General features: G+C 37.8%; 1 long non-coding RNA gene and 1 pseudogene across 1 annotated transcript in view; one reads left to right on the top strand and one right to left on the bottom strand.

The window, feature by feature from the left end:
• The window catches only part of LOC136018380 (uncharacterized), a 36,090-nt gene extending 35,129 nt beyond the window's left edge, over positions 1-961 (bottom strand). The window contains exon 1 of the long non-coding RNA XR_010614376.1: positions 926-961. This is a non-coding gene — a long non-coding RNA (uncharacterized LOC136018380). The remainder of the gene's footprint in view (positions 1-925) is intronic.
• LOC136018100 (contactin-6-like) overlaps positions 1-18,691 on the top strand; it is an 82,915-nt pseudogene that overhangs the window by 20,325 nt on the left and 43,899 nt on the right.

The raw sequence follows: 18,691 nt of genomic DNA, 5'->3' as shown, positions 1-18,691 counted from the left end.
ACAGCAGTTGTTGGTATAGTATTCTGGAATAGGATGACCAAATAAAACCTCCTGCCTTCCTGATAACCTAGAAAGGCTGTGTCTCTTTTTTCAAGCAAGAGAAAAGACAGAAAAGCAAAAAACCAAGAAAGCAAAAAGTTTTTATTAACTGAAGTTTATTCCCTTATAACATCAAGAAGCAGAACTACATAGCATGAGAGCTTAAGAGGCATTGCTGACATCTTTAGCATCTAGAGAAGCGTTTCACATCTTTCCTTCTATCACTACAGGGACCAAAACATTGCTGTTCTTACCTAGCCCTTTAGCAAGGGGCTTCAGGCAAACAGTCTAAAGTTAAACTTTCTGCTAGGTTCACATGAAAGCAAGCACTGACAATATCATTAGGCTGGTTTTCCACATTCAGAAACATTTTAAGCATTTAAAACTTAACAAAGCTTAGTTTTCTGATACAGGTGATAAGATCAGCTGCACTACTGCTTTTATATATACACATCCCTTAACTGAGACTGCAGTGGTAACTTTTTGCTCATACAGGAGAAACAAGTATTTCTCATCAGCAATAGAGGATATATTTTTATCAAAATGTTGCTTAATGTAACAAAAACATACAGAAACATTGCTCCAATGGCTTTCACATCAGCTTTATACCTTAAATTAACTCTCGGAGAACAACAAAAATAATATTTGGAGGTGTCTCATTAATGCTACACTAAAAAGCTTAACACCAAAAGAGAGATAACTTTATATTGCTATGAATTAACATTATCACATTTAGTAAAAATAAAACACAAGCCTACCTTCCAAAGACTTAGCTTATATTTTAGAACAAGCAAGCCATTAAAAAGCTGCTGCAACTAATGAACAAAAAACTACAGGCTGTAATGAGCTTTTGAAAGTAAGAACAAGGCTACCCCATGTTACTTACCCCAGCCTATGCCCCTCCTTTCTTCCTGTAGCCCCTCCTTGCCTATTTATGCACCAGGCACTCTCCAGTTGTTGTTATTTATGAGGCTCATTAATACACCTTATAAAGTTCAGCAGGTGAGTTTCCACTGCTTGTTAGTGAGGCTCTGGAGTGCAGGGGTGGGAAGGTAAGTTGTATTTCTTTCTCTGAGATGTGTCTCTTCTCTAGCTTAAGTTCTTTAGGTCAGCTGATTTTTTTAATTTTTATTTTTTCACATGTAATCAACATATGGCATTATTTTATTATCTAAAGGTTGCATTTTGTATGGGGTTAATACTTGCAGACAGAAGGCAGGAAGTTTGAAGAAGCCTTCATTTCTCTAGCTGTGTATAAGCTTGACCTGCCTATGATTAAGAAGTTGCTGCTTAAATGGTAACACTTGACACAAGTTTGTAGGATGGATTGTTATTCATTTATTTTCTTAGAAGTGAAGTCTAATATAAGGCCTGTTTCCTTCAAGCTGGTTCCCTACAGAGCTTTAAGGAAGTTGCTAATCTTGTTAGGAGCAGCAGGGTCCCTTATGCATTTGCATTTACTTGTCTGTAAGAGCTGCTAGGATTTGAAGCTGGGATGCTGAGTCTGTTAGGCTTTCCTCTGTGCTGATATTACTACACCAAGGCTACATTAAAAAAGTAAAAGACTTTCAAGGAAGAGCTTTATGGATCTGCTCAGTGTGTGAATATACCAAATCCTCAGCCAGCAGAAGGGTGGGGAAGGAGGTGCAGATGAAATTGGGGTATAGGAAACTGGGTGTGTAGAAAGGGCAGGGTGAGACAAGTGGTGATACTTTGTGTAAAAGGGTTTTGACTTTTGCCTTGAGTTGCTTCTGCATTTTATACAACAGTCTAGTTGATAAAATGTGTAATGTTAAAGTGAAGGTTTGAAGTGTATCACTGTTTATAGAGCTGAACACCTTAGTCATTGGTTTAGAGTCCTTTTCTCTTTGCTCTTATTTCTCAATGCTCCTATGAATCTTTAATCCTTTCCTGCCAGATCTGTCAAGAGAGGGAGAGTTTCCTCCTTGAGACCAGCCTGTAGCTGTTCTCTGGCAGAATGAGCAGAATTGATTTGAATTTGCTTGGGCTGAGGAAACAACTGAAATGTTCTATTCCCTAGACTAGTATAAAGGGAGTGATCATTAGCTGTTCTCTTTTCCTAACTTTGCTCTGACAGAAAGTGTTCATAGTTGGTGGGCATAGGTGATGCTGTCCTGCCTGGCTAAGCTTAGGACTTGCCTGGCTGGAAGGTGAGTTGACCCGCTTCTGGGGGCGTTTAGAGTGAAAAAGGAGACTGACACCATACAACCACCTACCTTAGATTAAAAAATCCCAAACAAACCCATACACACCCTAGGACCATAGCACTGAAAACCACACACACAACACCCTGTGATCAGTGTACACCTCTGGAAGGGCTTCCTTCCTCAGTAGCTTCTCTCCTTTATGCCCCATTATGTAGTTTTACCTCACACATTTATTGTTCAAAAATATTGCACGTTAACTATAGTGAAAAGAGCAACAGGAAAATTGGGCTAATTTGTCTGGTGTAGAAAAGCCTCTATTCCCTTGCTTCAGGCATGTTGGTTCATCTTCAATATCATATGAAAAGTGGATACTTTGGAGGGAAAGATGCAGCCAAACAGGCCCATGCCTAAAGGAAGAAATGAAATAAAGAAAGAAAACCCACAAAAATTTTTGGTGCTGATAAAGGCTAAGACTTGTGTAAGACCTTTTATGCTGAAACCCTCTCACAGCAGTCTCTGAAATCCAATAATACTGATGCTGTGATGGATATGTTGAAGTGTGCTCCTAATCGTTGTCAAGAAATCCTGTGGTTAAATGGGAAACAAAAAAAAACACCCTTAACATTGTAACTTTATTTGTTCTTCCATAAAATAGCTGGCAGCACAATATTCAAGTTCATTTAAGCTAGAGTTTATTAGGAGTTTACTATCTCTTTACAATTTCCCTTCTATGCCTCTACTACCTTCTTTTCAGCACCACCTTCACCAGGCTCTTCACAGCTTCTGATGTACTTATTCAAATGAATATAACCCTGAGAGTGATAGTGTGGGCCTTTTGTTCATTCAACGGGCCTGCTATATGCCTGATTTATGCAAAGTGACCCAAAATGGAAGTGTTTAAGTAGTAGTAGGTTCTTTTATAACGCAACATTAAATTTTCTAGTCTATTATATCTTTTGATGTTGTCAATTTTTCTAAGGAAAGATATTCTGTAAGGGATCATTCTGCTGGTATTATGCCTTAGAAGAGAAAAAAGTTTGATCTCTGAAGTCTGGTTCCTTTCTCTTGAGATTTCATCCAACTCCTGTTGAAGACAATTAAAATCAGGGTTTCTACAATTTAGTGTAGCTGAATTAGGCTCTAGGCAAGTATGGCCTGAGGATTGGTGGTGATGAACCTGCACTTACAAGAGTGGTGATGTTTATATCCCTTATTCTCAGGGGAAAAGGATTTAAACTGCACTTGTTCCCAGTTAATGGGAAAATTCATCAATAGGCCCTAAGGCAATGGTGGAGTACAGGACAGGGAGAGTAACAAACTTCAGAAAATGAAGTCAGCTGGAACCCCCTGAGAACTGAAATCAGGACAGACAAGGACTGCTTCTGTTTTACTTATTAATTCATTCACAGACTGACCTCATGAAGAATGTCTGTGTAGCATAAAGTTGGTTTTAATAGAGTTTTACTAGGAATCATACATTCTAACTGCATCATCAGGTCATACAGTAAGAATGTGTTTTTTGATTACATACCATAACATAGTTTAAAGGTCCTTCATGGACATCTATTTGGTGTCTTAGCAGATATGGTGATACCTTGTTAGAGTGAGTCAGTGCTTTCTTCAGCTGTGTAATTCCCAGCACCAGAACTAGATGCTAGAAAGGGAATATCCAAACTCCTTTTTCCTATTAAATCATCTTTTAGTTTACCTCCAGTTTCTCATTAGATACACTATCCTGTCACAGAAGGCTGGGAATCCAAATACCATGTTCCAGCTGCTCAGTGCATTTCTGTTGCACATAAGCCCTTATGCGCCTCTGTGCAGGTCTGTGTGAGGAGGAAAACAAGGGTTCCAGCTGTCACGAGAGGGGCGTCAGTGTATAAGCCCTCAGGTGTTCTGAAATCTGAAGAGGTTGCAGATTTAATGTTTTTCTTCTTCAAAAATCACAAGTTTACAACCTGCTGTTTAATTGGACGTAGATTATTTACCCTGCCAATCCTCAGCTTTTTCCTTACAGTCCCTCACTTGCAGATTAAAACTTCAAAAAGTTAGTTGAAACCAGAGCTTTGCCTACTCGTGACTTCAGTCTGTTTGTGCAGTCAGACTGTAGCCATTAAACTTTGTGCATGAGACATGAGCACAGTGAGTACCTAGTCTCCAGAAGATATATCAGGTCATAGCTATATCCCATCATTCTGGCTATAGGCTGATCCTCCCTGTGGGAAAACCCACCCTGCTTCAGATATTCTTCTGTAAATAGATGCTTAAAACAGGTATCTAGAAGTACATGCAAATGTGAAAACAGGGTGCTTTTATCTCGTGTGCATACCCATGTATATGCACACATGAGTTATATTACATTATTTTAGGGCTTATATCTTCTAGGTTTACTGTACATTGGGAAAAAAAGTTTAGTGTTAATCTGTAGTAAACCAGAGCCTATTTGCAGGATTTAGCCAAGTATAGAAAGTGTCATTGATTGCTCCCTGGAGATGCATAATTTCTAATGAGAGTCCTAAAATGTTAGAAGATGATAACACAAAAATCCACAAAACTACTAGAGTTTGCAGACACATTGCCATCCAGTACCCATGTTGTAACTGGAGGGAGCGGGGGCAGGGAAAACATAAATAATCTTTCAAATGGGATTGTTGATAGGGAAAATATGTAAAAATGAAGCTGTTGGCAGAACACTGCTAGCTTATGAATTATACATTTAATTAAGGACAGCTAAACTGGTGGGGTTTGAAACTTCTGATTTACTGTGTCTTATTAAAGACAGAATTCCAGTCCTGTTTCCCACTGTGGGGTGCTGGCACCGATGCAGAGCAGCTGCAGTGTGGGGCTGGGAGAACACCTCGGGTGTACCCATGCTGTGGTGTGCTGTGTTACAAGCACTGAACCTGCTTGCTGGCAACATAACAAGGCTTGTCCAAAAAGCCCATCTGAAAAGAAGAGCCCTTGGATGGTACTCTCACAGGGAGATCTGCACTTCCAGGGTGGGCAAGTCAAATAGTTTTAAATTGCTTCCAAAATATATACATGCAGCTGAGCTCTCCTGTCGCGATAATCTCATGATAAAGCTCCATGTTACCAGTTTCATTTCCACATTTGGAGTGAAGAAAGGAGCTGTAACACGGACCAGCAATTTACTCTCTGGATGTTCATAGGGAAAGTGTTACAAGCAGAAATTATTTACTAAAACAGTGCTCTCATGGCACTGCAGCACTGCCATTTCTACTTAAAAATAGGCTAAGCAGGAAAATGAAAAGTAACAGGGGGCAAAAACTTTTTTGACCTTCTGAAGTGGCTTGAAATGAGTTTAAAACTAAAGCAATACTTAGCTTGTCTTTACTAATTTGTGCATCCTCAGTGGTTTGCCCTATAGTTGACTTGTTTCAACTGGCAATATTGCACTTAAGCACTAATGGGAAGCAGATTATACTGGAAAGGATGCATGATACGTACCTGGTGTTTTCTAGGCTTGTCCTATACATGGATCTTCAACAATAATACCTTATATGTTCAGGAAGACAGTCGCCGCTTTGTTTCTCAAGAAACTGGAAATCTGTACCTTGCCAAAGTAGAGCCATCAGATGTGGCTAACTACACTTGTGTTGTGACTAACTCCAAAGCAGATCTAAGTATGCAGGGGCCACCCACTCCTCTCACTCTCCGCAGCGATGGTAAGTTATGTGGGCATCCTTGGCTACAAGTGTGCAGCACAATCCTAACTGGATCACCTCCAGTTATTGATACTGCTATGCATCCTCATGGAAGTGAAAGGCTTCCGGCAAAAAGTTATGCAGGGACATGATTGTATGGTTTCTGCTGGATTGAAATGACATTTGAACTGTCAGTATAGGGATGATGAGTTAAACGTGTGCAAGTAAAGCAGTGCTCAATATCATTGAAAAATAACAAGAGAATGTCAAATGATACACTAATATTTTTCATCTTATGAATGCCTGTTTTGAGGTTTAAATCTGCCCAAAGCTTTCTAAATTTATAATCTAAGTTTAGCTCAACTATCAAACCTAGAAAGGTGTTTCAAAGTGAGTCATTGAGGTGAGAAATTCACCTGCATATACACAAATAACTTTCTGGCAATACCTCTAATTAAATGCTCACAGTCAGAAATATATACCTAGGCAATCTTCACACAAAGTTTGGTTTGTAAGTTTGTTCATCTAAATTTCAATATACTTGTACTGTTTGCAAAACAGTGGTGACAATCAGTAACAGAAGTCTGTATAGAGTTAGATTTCTAAGGTAAATAAAACTCAACCATGCATTGTAAAATAATACTTCCACTATGAGACTGCTGCTTTATAACATAATTGGATCACCCAAAACAAAGTTATAGTTCCACAGTTCAAAAGTTAATAATTTGGTATAGCTGCAATTGTAAATGCTTAAGATCCTTTCTGAGTATTTTCTTCCTTTCAATCACTCTACTTTATTCTTTTTCTTAGACTTGTGCTATCAGTCTTTTCATCTTCTCCTGTTCACTTTGGTGGCCTCTGGATTGTGTGCTAAATAGGCAGCCTCTAAGGGTGAAATTTATGTGCATTAGCCAGATCCCTCTTAAGTATAAAATAAGAATTGGTTAATTTTCTGGACAAAGAAACTGTACAGGAACATGGTAGAATAGTTTGGTTTGGAAGGGACTTTAAGGATCATCCAGTTCCAAGCCCCCTGCCACGGGCAGGGACACCTTCCACTAGAGCAGGCTGCTCCAAGCCCCGTCCAACCTGGCCTTGAAAATTGCCAGGGATGGGGCAGCCACAGCTTCTCTGGGCAACCTGTGCTGGTGCCTCAGTACCCTCATAATGAAGAAAATATCTGATTCATATGAATCATTACGGTTGAAATGAGTTCCATTTAACAAGTTCAGCTGAAAGTATAGTTTGCTAAAACAATCCCAAACCAGTTGCAAAATTAAATGCCCTGATACTATGGTTTATCAGATGTTAAACTACATTTTCAAAGGTGATAATTACATGTAATCAGCCTTTCTCAAGTCTGGAGCTCATATTTGGGTGTTTTAAAGAAGTCTTAAGTCGTTAGTATTTTGGACACAGAATTCCATAATTCTCTTGTATCCAGAATATAACTAGTGTCCTAAGAAGTGAGCAATGTTAAAGGCATTGCATGTTCACACTGTGAGTTATAAATCCTAATTTATATTTAAAACCTTAATGCACAACATACTTGTACATGTAAGCCACGCTCTCCAACTTTCAAATGCGCAGAACTCACAGATTTCGCATAAGCTTTCAACATAGAGTTGAACTTCACTCAAAAGGCTAAGTCTGCTCCATAGATATAATGTGTTGATTGCCACGGGTGGAACATAAGGCTCGAGCATTATTAATACCGTCCTTTCTTTTACACTGAAATTCTGTTGCACTAGACAGGTCTGAGCCTCAACTGGAGTGCTAGCTGTTTTGATGTTGAACAGGCGTGATGGGGGAGTATGAACCAAAGATTGAAGTGCATTTTCCAGAAACAACATATGCAGCAAAGGGCTCATTTGTTAAACTGGAATGTTTTGCCCTTGGAAAGTAAGATTTTTGTCTTATAAAAATGTGGGTTCTAAGGTTCTAATGCTGTTCTACTGTGAGAAGCAATGGTTCTTTCTAATTTGCACAGTAGAACTCATTTGGTCAGAATGTGAATTTGTGAAACTTACTTTTTTTTCTTGTAACCTTATCTTGGTTTGATTGTTTCTGCCCTATATAGTCCCAGGGATATGAAACACAGCTATACCACAACTGATGATCACTTGACTACAGCATAAAGCTGGGTGGAGGAAAGATAGGGAGGGAAAACTGGAACAGGTATTATATTCCTTAAGAATAGTTTTTACTCTGAGATGAGATCTTACTTCTGGTTACAGCATTTAGTGTAACTGCACATTCACATCTTATCCTTATCACAACAAATGCTTTCCTGTGTGACATTGTTAAGAATGAAACTTGGAGAAACAGGCTGTGTTTCAAAAGCGTGTAGGCTGTGTAGAATGGATCTAACACGTGGCTCCCAGGACCTACACAGTGAACCTGGTGAAGCCCTAGCAGCAGCCCTTCTTGCTAAAGTCTACAGATCTATTAGGCTTGCAGTAGCCTATGTTTTTCCTAGGTTGTTTTTGTTGTATTCATTTACAGAACTAGAGTGCATACAAACAGTAAGGGGTGCTCTGTATTCAAACAGCAGATGGTTAACTGTATGAATGCAACCAGCCTACAAAAACTAGTCTTTCCAATGAGCAACTGTTTTCCTTAGAAAAGCTAAAATAACCTCACATTGTTGACCTCTATTTAGTTTAAGTTTACTTCAACAATCCGTTTTAAGGCTATAAGCTTTTAAAGTGTTTAGAGCTTTCCCAGAGGTTAAAAGCCTGACTTGCAGACAGCACAAATTAATCAAATGTTCCTCTGGAACCTACGTTGGGAAGTAGAAAAATAAAGCAAATAAAAAGTTAATAAGACAGGAAATGGCCTTCCCTTTCAGATGAGGTTTTTATATAAACTAACCTTAGGGCTAATCTTTATTTAAGGCATATGCATTCTTTTTTCTGGCCCCAAACAAGTACCAGACTGCAACATTCCTGCTAAAGCTGATTCTTCCTTTCCAAATACTGTCAAGCTACTTCTCTTTAAATACCTCCTTAATTGTGTGTGAGTCAGTGCAGGCTTTGCTTTTCAAGTTGTCATTATACATTTCCATCTGTTGCATGGAAAGCATTTAACAATGATACACTGACTGCAGAAGAGCATTTCAAAATAGAGCAAATATCTACAAAACTGTGCTGCCTTACTGAAAGGGTATAGATGGGTCATGTTAATATTGAACACAGGTTTTGCCATTTTAAGAACACCTTGAGGGAAAAAAGGTGGACTGAAAAGACAGATAATGAAATCCCTCTGAGCACAGATCCTTCTGTGCTGTGCTTAGAAAATGAAATGGCTGAGAGGGTTAATGCAGCTTGAATATACATTTTTCTTCATATATAGGACTACAGCTGAAACCTGTGCTGCCATATATCCCTGGAGTTATACTGCATAAATAGCAGTAATGCATGGGGTGAAAATCCATTCTTCACAGGTTTATTATATAATATTGTTAATGTGCATCTAGTTTAGTGTATGTGTTTGAGAGATGCTGTTGTGAGTAAAAGCTCTTTAGCAGTGTCACTGGAGAATTTCTCCTCTAGGTTGTTCTTTATTTACAGATGTCTCATACCCAAATGTACTTTTTCAGTCTGCTTTTTACTCTGAACAGGCCTTGAACCAAACTTTCACTAATGTGTCAATCAGTGAAAAAGCTTTATTTCAGAGCTGGCGTTTATATGTGAATAAAGCAAGAGAAACAAATTCCAAGTGAAATACTTAATAGGTAAGGCCTCTAAAGGTATGTAGGTGATTAGTGGTAACTTTAAAAGCTTTAAGTTTCCTCCCTCCAGCTGTTCACAATTGTAGCTAGGCACATATAAATGCAGCAGTGTAGCCATCTGCACCTTTAGATGCCTAAATTCCACTAAAACTCTATCCCCGGCTATTGTCTGTTTATGTTAAAATCAATTCAGTTTAACATTTGTTGAGCTATACCTCTGATCTGTCACAAGCACTAAAGGTTATTATCTCTCTTGGATTTCAGAACTGCTTTCCCATTATCCATAATTTTCTATATTCATACTGTTAGTCCACTGGTTCAGACAATGCTGTTAGCTGCTACTACCTCTGTGCTATGAATAACAGAAATCTTTCACATCTAAGACAGATTATAGGCAACCTGCTGTGGTTTTGGTCTCCAAAAGTCTTAAATGATAGTACTTTCATGGTGTTTAGAGAAATAGCATCTCTTTTTCTATATGGAACAGCAAATCATACCTATTGGACTTTATTCAAAAAACACTTCCACATACAAGTACAAGAGGCCAGACTTATGGCTGAGTTTTAAGATGCCTTTTTAGCTGGGAGAATTCAAAACCATCTAAGTACTTCTACAGCTAGGCATGAGACACCCAGGGACAGGTATATTCCACAGAGGTCTATTGCAAGGCTCTCTCTTTTTGCATTTTACATGAAAATTTCTCAAAATTGTCATCTAGCCCAGTCATGAACTTTAGCTTGTTTTGAGGAAAATAAATATAAGGATGCAAAAGATTCAGTATTTATTTCTGGGGGGAGGGTTTGGAAGGATGGATCCCAAATGGACAAAAGCACTTGGGCCAACTCTTAACTCTGAATCCTGTTTTGTAGAACAGAGACCATGAATAGTAGAAAAGACTTTGAAAAGTAAATTAGTCCTCACTGTGATGGGAAGTACGATTTGGCAAAAGGGAATGTGCTCAGTATGTGACTGTCTGATGACTAGCAGGGGGAATCTAAAAAGGGAAAGAAAAAAAACCCACCTTATAATTAATTCTTTAAAAGAGGGAAAACTAAAATATGAAATAGCTTGACTATTTCAAATCCTGCAGCCTGTGGCAATTTAATAGGAGAGATGATGCTTTGTGTTCTGCACTAATATTCATTATGTTGACAGTGTTTAATAATATGCCAGTATTAAAAGTCATGTTTTGGATCAAGCTATATTAATCGTGCTATACATCTAAATTATTGTTCACTATGTCTTTGAGGTATTGAGTACCATGGAAAGAATTATGTTCAGTTGAGTTATTGTGCTACTTTCTGTAGATTTCTTCCCAAATAACTTTTTTTTCTGTTGCACAAGTAAGAATAGTTTCTTGAATGAAAATAAAGTAGATTCATGTCCGGAACACACATTTATTAAACTGTGCCCGTTTTTTACATTTTTCTTCAGTCCCTTCTTGAAGCTAGGTAAATAATCTGTCCAGAATCCCTGCAGATGGGCCACTGCCAGTCAAGGTTGTAAAAAGCACATGTGAATAATATAAAACAGCATTTTTCTCAACCCACAGCATTATTTTTTTGTGTGAAGACCCTATATACTCCTGTATATGTATTCAAGGAAGGGTTTTTCTAGAGGTTGTTGGTATAAGTAGGAAATCATACAGCTACAAGGGGGTTCCAAATAACCATCTTCAGTGAAGGTGATTAATTGGTATTCTGCTTTATGCAAGAATACCAGGCTTCTCTTCTTCATTAGATAGCTATTCTAGGATGTTCTCAAGGAGTTTATGTAGGAGGTGAATGGGACAGAATGGCAGGTTTCAGGAAAGTTTCCTAAGTAATATATCAGGATGATTAGAAGCCAGAGTGGTTTAATGATGATGTCCCTTGAATCCTAATTCTTCCTTATGTAGATTTCATTTTATTGCGAAATGTCCTCAGACGTATAGGACGAAAGATGAGGCACAGGTTCCATGCATCATCTGGCTGCTGAGTCTTTGCTGCAAAAAGGTGGAACCTTCATCTTGGTGTGGGTTGTAATGCTTGCAGACAAATTAATTTCATGTTTGATGTGACAAGACTTGTCACCAACCAAAAATTATTTTCCATTGCCTTTTCTTTCTGAGTTAGTAACTTACAAGCTTGTGATTCTAGTGCCTGTATGTAGAATATGAATTAAATTAGTACTCCTAGATGCTCTGAAGATTTAAAAGAAACCGTAGATTTATGTACAGAGACACTCTCATATTTATGCACTCTTCTTATTTACTAAAGTGAAAGCAAGACTTTCTCTATGAAGTGTAATAAATTTGAAAAGTGTACTCATTGTTTCTTTATATATTCCAAAACTTCTTAGCCCCAAGCAGTTACCTATTTTAATCTGGTTATTGGTAGTAACTAAATGAGCACAGACCCACCAGTTGCGGGACTACCCCAAATCTCCATGGGAAGGTACTAGTCTGTGTAGCAATGTTGGCTACTGGCCTTCAATAGAATATGATTATATAACATCCTACAAAAATTCACAAAGCTATATTTATTAAACATGGGTTTATATATATATTTTACCTACGTTTGAAGCACAGCTTCACTTATTAGAGCATTGACATGGAAAATAGATAATTTGTTACAAAAAGCAATTTAATTAAATTGTATATTTAAATTTGGGGGAGTTACCTTGAAGGTTTCATACTGTGGTAACAGTTGCTGTGGGGAGATTTGGTTATAAAAATGTAAACTAATATCAGAAGACAGTGAAACCAGCCAAAAAACCTGCCTTCTGCAAAATACAGTGACTGAAGATACTGGAAAGTCAGTGATAATGGAGTGTCAGCAAAGACAATGAAGAAATGCAGACCTTCTCAAGCTGTGGTGATAACAAAGGTCCTTCCTATGGATGATGGTACATGGCTGAGCTGTGGATCCTTCTGGAGTCTGCTTGTTTAACCTATAGCTCACGGTGATGAGGAGCTGCTGTCTTGACAAATCAATTCCTTCTGCTGGTAAAACTAGGCCGCTTGGTGCAAGACTCCCTGGCAGAAGAACAAAGTGTTATTAACTATACATTGCAATTACACATTTAAACACAGCAAAACTGATGAACCAAACTGATGTTTTTGTCATCCTGCTACAGCTAACAATAGAGGGAGTGCATTTCCAACACCCTTGTATGTGGCCAAAAATGAGACGAGTTTGTTTGAAACCTCCCCAAGGGTGTCATTAGTATGTGGTGTGGATAAGGAAAACAGAACAGCATCTTCAGTTTAAACCCTGTTAAACTTGACTTGACAAGTTGACAGAAGGGGCCTTTTCCCACAGAGCCCTGCCTTTGGCCCCGGTGTCAGTGCATACATTCCTTACTCATGAATAGTTGGTACTAAGAGAAAACAAATGGTTGCTAGAACAGGAAATATTTAGATGAAACAATTTCGGGTAGCACAGTGTGAATGAATGCATCTAATTGTTTTTGTTCTCCCATATGGCTTTAGTTTTCTTTAATGTCTTTGTTACCAAAAAAAAAAAAAATCATTCCAAAAGAAATGCCTTTAAAATCAGTAGTTAAATGTTTTTGGCATGCAATGCACTGCATGCTTCTGTTACACAGTAGCTATTCACCCACTGTTTAATATGCAGTAGCATTTTAAAAGCCAGCCACACTCTCCTTTCTGTCACCAACCGTCTGAATCAATCTACTGTAAGACTGCAAAATACCTCTGGCTGTTTTCCTGACTAAAGCAAGCAATTGTGGGATAGACCTATTCTGCACTAGAGCTGCATTTCTTTTAAACAACTAAAAGTAACTTGGTTTACAGAAATTCTGCATAAATAATGTCATGCAAGATTTGTGGAGGAGACAGTACCTTTTAACAGACTAACCAATGCATTTGAGCAAAACAGACAAACCCTTTTAAATTTCCTTGTAAGGAATAATACTAAACCAGTTTGCATCTGAAATGGGTTTTTGGTCTCATAATGAAGAACAATTAATACAGGTGGTGATGAGAACTGTTGTCCAAAAAGACCTGAAATTTAAACATCCATATTGGCCTTGAACCGAAATGGGAAATAGAATAATAAAATCTCAGTAGTTCTTGACACATTTTTTGCTAGTTAATGATATCTGGCATGTCCCAGTCCCTTTCATTTGTAGTAAATTGTTCAGCTTTCGGAGGGGCCTTGTGAGAGCCAGAATATGTGAGTGTATGTATAAGTTATTCATGTATATGTATGCACTTACCAGTCCAGAGCTATTTCCAGAATCTGGAATAAATTGCTTATAGTTCCAAACTGTTTTCATGGGCAGCTCAGTTCTGGTGAAAAATATAAGGTAGCTAGAGAAATTATTATGCTGCTTAAATAGCTCATAGGGTTATTATAGGATTTCTCTGCTGTATGTTAAAGTGGTCAAGCTGTAAATTGCCCTGTACATAGTCTATTTCTGTTGATTTTGTTTGTAGCTACTCTGCTAACACCTGCCTAGCTGTTCAATCTGTGTAATTTGCTGAGTACTCACACATCTGCATCCTGGTGGCTCTGGCTCAGAGTGAACTTGTTAACATTGTAGCCATATAGACTCAAAATGCAGAAATTAGGCTTAAATTTACCTCTGTTAATCAAATCACAGCTACAGACAAGTTACTTTCTTTGATCAATAAACATGGATTTGAACCAGAGACCTGAATAAGGTGCAAGCAGTTTTAGCCCCTGCTAAAAAGGAGTAAACGGTTTGTACATCAGCACTGCAGGACTGAGGCCTTGGGGACTGGCATTCAAGGGCAATGTGCCCTTATCATTTCCATGGAAGTTATGTTTTCAAGTTCAGCACTGAGTGTTTGCTGTTGATGTTATTTCCAATCAAAAAGTCAGCATTTAGCCAAAGGTTCTGTAAAAAGCTGTTCAAAATATAAGTGCTCGAATAGAAAAAGAAACTCAAGTTTTGCAGATGCAGAAAGTAACTGTGAAATCCAAGACTATTAATATTTCAAAGTGTTTTGGTGACATAATAGATCATGAAAGTGAGGCTTGTATGGTTTGTGATATTACCAGAAATCCAAGAAGTATTTATAGCTGCCTTCACACTTGACTATATTTTTATTGTATTGAATACATTGATCCAAACATAAATGAAAATGACAGAAAGCTATGAGAACATGAAATAAGAAATATTCTCTTTTGCTTCTGTCTCCTTTCAGCTTCAGTGTCTCATGCTTTCAACTTCTTCACTCAGCTATCTGTCTGCCCTCCTCTACCCCGGCCCCCATTTTTTATACCTAGATTTATTGGTGTTTTTAGGTCCTTTGAGTTCTTGTCCAATATTTCCTATTTTGAAGTGTGAAATACCTCTAATGCTACAGGGAATTTGTTTGCTCTGAAAACCAGTCAATAATTCAGCGCTTCTATCGTGCTTATTTGGACTTCCAAAGTCACTCCTTCAGTGTCACAGTGTTTACAGGCAGGCTTGAGCCCTAGCTAAGAGTTACTGTGGGAAAAATCCAAATCGGCCTAAGAAGAAGTCATAGAATTGACTGAGGACTTCAAGCCACTGTTTGACTTTTGCTTCTAAGTAAATTAGATAGGTTATAAAACCTGCCTTATGTACCTCGGTATGTCAGAAATGTAAATTATGCATTTTTTTAAAATATTATTACTCTTCTGAAAGGATTTAACATCATGTTCTCCCTGCTATAACAAATGCTCTCTCTTTTTTTTCCTCTAATAAAATATAATTATTTAGTCCTGTCCCTAGTATTAGCTGGAAGAGGTCCGATGGAAACTCATTGACAAAAAAAAAATTGAGCACAGTAAAACCAAAGGAGTTCTTGAAATCCCCAATGTTCAGCAAGATGAAGGCTCTTATGAGTGCATTGCAGGAAACATTCAAGGAATAAACACTGCAATGGGTCAATTATTTGTCTATGGTAAGTATATTGATTAATTCTTTTGGGGTTTTTTGTTGGTTTTTTTTTTTTTTTTGAGTATGATGGTGTTCAGATGTATTTTGTAGATGAAGTCTATTAGCCCCTTACTGGAGATAAGAAATGTAGTTCAGGTTAAGCTGATTAAATAATGATTGTAGGTCTGCAGTGACCTTCACTGAATTACATCCTCAGAAAATAAAGATATTTTGCATTAAAACTCAGATTGAAAATGTGGGCTGTGACATGATGAAGTTGTAAAGGTTAATACAAGGCAGAAAGAAATCCCTAGTACATTTGCATGAAACATTAAGGTCAGGCAAAAAGATTTACTCTCAGTAGCTCACAGAAACATAAAGCTGTGCTGTCCCAGATGCAGATCAGGGAAGGATTCATGAGGTTTTGTTTCATGTGACTGTAAGATCATTTCACCTCTTCTAGCTGAACTGTATTGCTCCATAAACAGATGAGAGCAGAGCGGGGAAACTCATTCCACTGCTTCCCTCCTCCTTGTCTATAAGTGGAGAATAATATATCTATGAAACTGTTCTCCTTTTCCTTTTCCCTTCCCTCGTGCATTAATTTCCTGTGATGCAAGTCACACATGATGGTCCCTCATAGCTACAGCGAATTATATGCTCTTTAGCCCCATCGTTAATACTTAGGGAAAGTAACATGTTTCAACATGAATAAGAAGGGCAATAATTTCTTTATCTCATAAATCTTTCAAAAGAGTGGGAATAAAAACCAACCCGACCCAAAAGCATGACAAAAGTAACAGTGAGGAAAAAATTACAGAAAGCTAAACTGAGCCTACATCTGACTAACATCTGTTGAGAAGACCTTGGAAAGTATTTTCATTCTTTATAAGTAAATCTCTTCTAACAAAGAGATGCAGGCTTTGCTGATAAACCACCAGTCTCCTGCAAGCCATGACTAATATCAAGATACATGCCAGGAATACAGCAGTCTGATGCTCTTTTGAATATTTAATTGCTTCTTTGCTTTTGGGGGGGTTATTTTTATTCTCGTTGCTCACTAATTTTTGCAGAACATCAATCAAGCAGTTCCATTAAAATTAAGTTCAGTAGATTACCTGGACGTGATTGATAACAGCATAGGCAATTACAAAATTATGATCAGTTAATGCAATCTAAAACAATGAGCTTATTAAATGTGTTTTGTAAATTAATTAATAGCTGTTCATAGTGAAATATATAAACAGCTGTCATGAAGCTTTTGTACAAGTTTGGTTTTTTATCATATTAGGAGTGGGCTGGTATATTATCTGCATAATTGATTTCCTCTTGCTTAATTTCTGTGCTGCACTGTTCTTGCTCAGAAGGCAGCTTCTCTCGAGGAAATAGGGTTTATTTCCTGGACACTGTCTGTTGATTTGTGTTTGGTACCTAAATCCTGTGCCTTAGGCTCTGAGAGAAATAAAAATGACGTGTAATTAGAATTGCTTCTAAGTATGGTGAGCTGTATCCCAGATACTTCCCCATTCTGGGAAGCAGCTTGTTGGACTTCATTCTGCGAAGCGGCTTGTTGGCATGATATTACTCTAGTGTTGGACAATTTCAAAGTCCTTTGTTGGGACAGTCATGAGCTACCTGCAGGGCCATGCTGTAGAAGGATGCTTTCTGCTGATCTCAAAGGATAATGATTATCTTCTTAAAACTGAATTGCTCTATGTAAGAACTGCATGTATGTGTATATATGTATATACATATGGAGACTACAGCATTATGATTTAATAACACAGCCAAACATTTTTCACAGGATGTTAGGACACCAGCCACTCACGGTAGAGGCAGAGGGATGCAACCTATTGTCTCACTTGCATGTGGCTTTCATCTGCCGCAAAGTTAACTGGGTGTCAGTTGTTTTTTGTAGGTCTTATTCACCTGCATCTTAACAACTATTCTAAATGTCAGCCTGCTCAAGCTAATTCCTGCTTAGTTGAATAATAGTGCTTAGTTGAATAATAGTACTTAGTTGGATATTTACAGAGCTCATATGTGATTCCTGAAAGATCTGCTGCTACACAGAAATGAATTTATGCCAATGTGCCACAAGTATTTGGAAGGTGTTATCCTAATCTGAGCAGCCCTAATTCTTTTGTGCATTATGTGGTAAATTACAACCAAACAACCCATGGTCTCAGATATGTGGGTGAAATAGAGGGGTAGTATTTATAATCCATGTGTTTTATTAACTGCAAATGATTTTGAAATTTCTATTTTCGGTGCACAGATTCAAGTACCTTTAGAGGAAAACTGTTTCTCAAAAAGTAGTAGTCATAGTGCTTTCAGAGAACATGACCAGAATTTCAGACATCTAAAATCACTGCTTCTGCAAACTTCGCCCATAAAAATGAATAATATCTAAACCAACTGCCTTCCTACCAGCCACTTGAGCTCTAACATTTTTTTCCCATGTTAGTCTTGATGTTTAATGTTAACGAATTGTTTTGCAGAATTTACCTGTGATATAAAAAGAATGTGTTGGACAAATACTAATTAGCCTTGCTCAGTTCATTAATCAATGGCAACATATCTCCAGTGACATCACTTTTCTCCTGTTTAAAATGGTTTACATATTCTTTTCAGCACTCCCTGAATGGGATTAAAAAAAAAAATCCAAAATGCCTTTCTGTCTCTCTGTGACAGTTTATTTTGGGAATGTAAGGCTAAAAGAGAACCAAGCCCTTCCTACAGTTGGTTAAAAAATGGCCAGTCACTTGCACCAGAGGTAAGGTTCCTGTTGTCCTGTTTGCTTTCTTGCTCATCTTTTTGGGTTAGTTTGGGTTTTTTTTTTCATTATTTAGTAATGACACTCATTCTACAGTGCATTACCTTTTCTCAGAAACTTAATTAAAGTTTAACATTAAAATGTATCTATTGCCACCAACTCATAGCAACAAAGCCTGGGTTCTTGGAGTTAATCTTTATTGAAAATGTATAGTATTGCCACTTTATATAGAGATATGCCAATTTTCTCATATGGCTTCTTACAGAGCATCTAATTGGTACAAGATATGCCAGTAGGTATGGATAGGTTTAAAAATATGATTTATAGTTAATGAAAGAAGGGTCTATCATAGAATCATAGAATAGTTAGGGTTAGAAAGGACCTTGAGATCATCTAGTTCCAACCCCCCTGCCACCTCACACTATCCAGAAAC

Source organism: Lathamus discolor, chromosome 7 (assembly GCF_037157495.1).
Source record: "Lathamus discolor isolate bLatDis1 chromosome 7, bLatDis1.hap1, whole genome shotgun sequence".
NCBI classification, from domain to species: Eukaryota; Metazoa; Chordata; class Aves; order Psittaciformes; family Psittacidae; genus Lathamus; species Lathamus discolor.
Note: the sequence above shows the minus strand (reverse complement) of the source record. Positions and strands in the feature narration are given on the sequence as shown.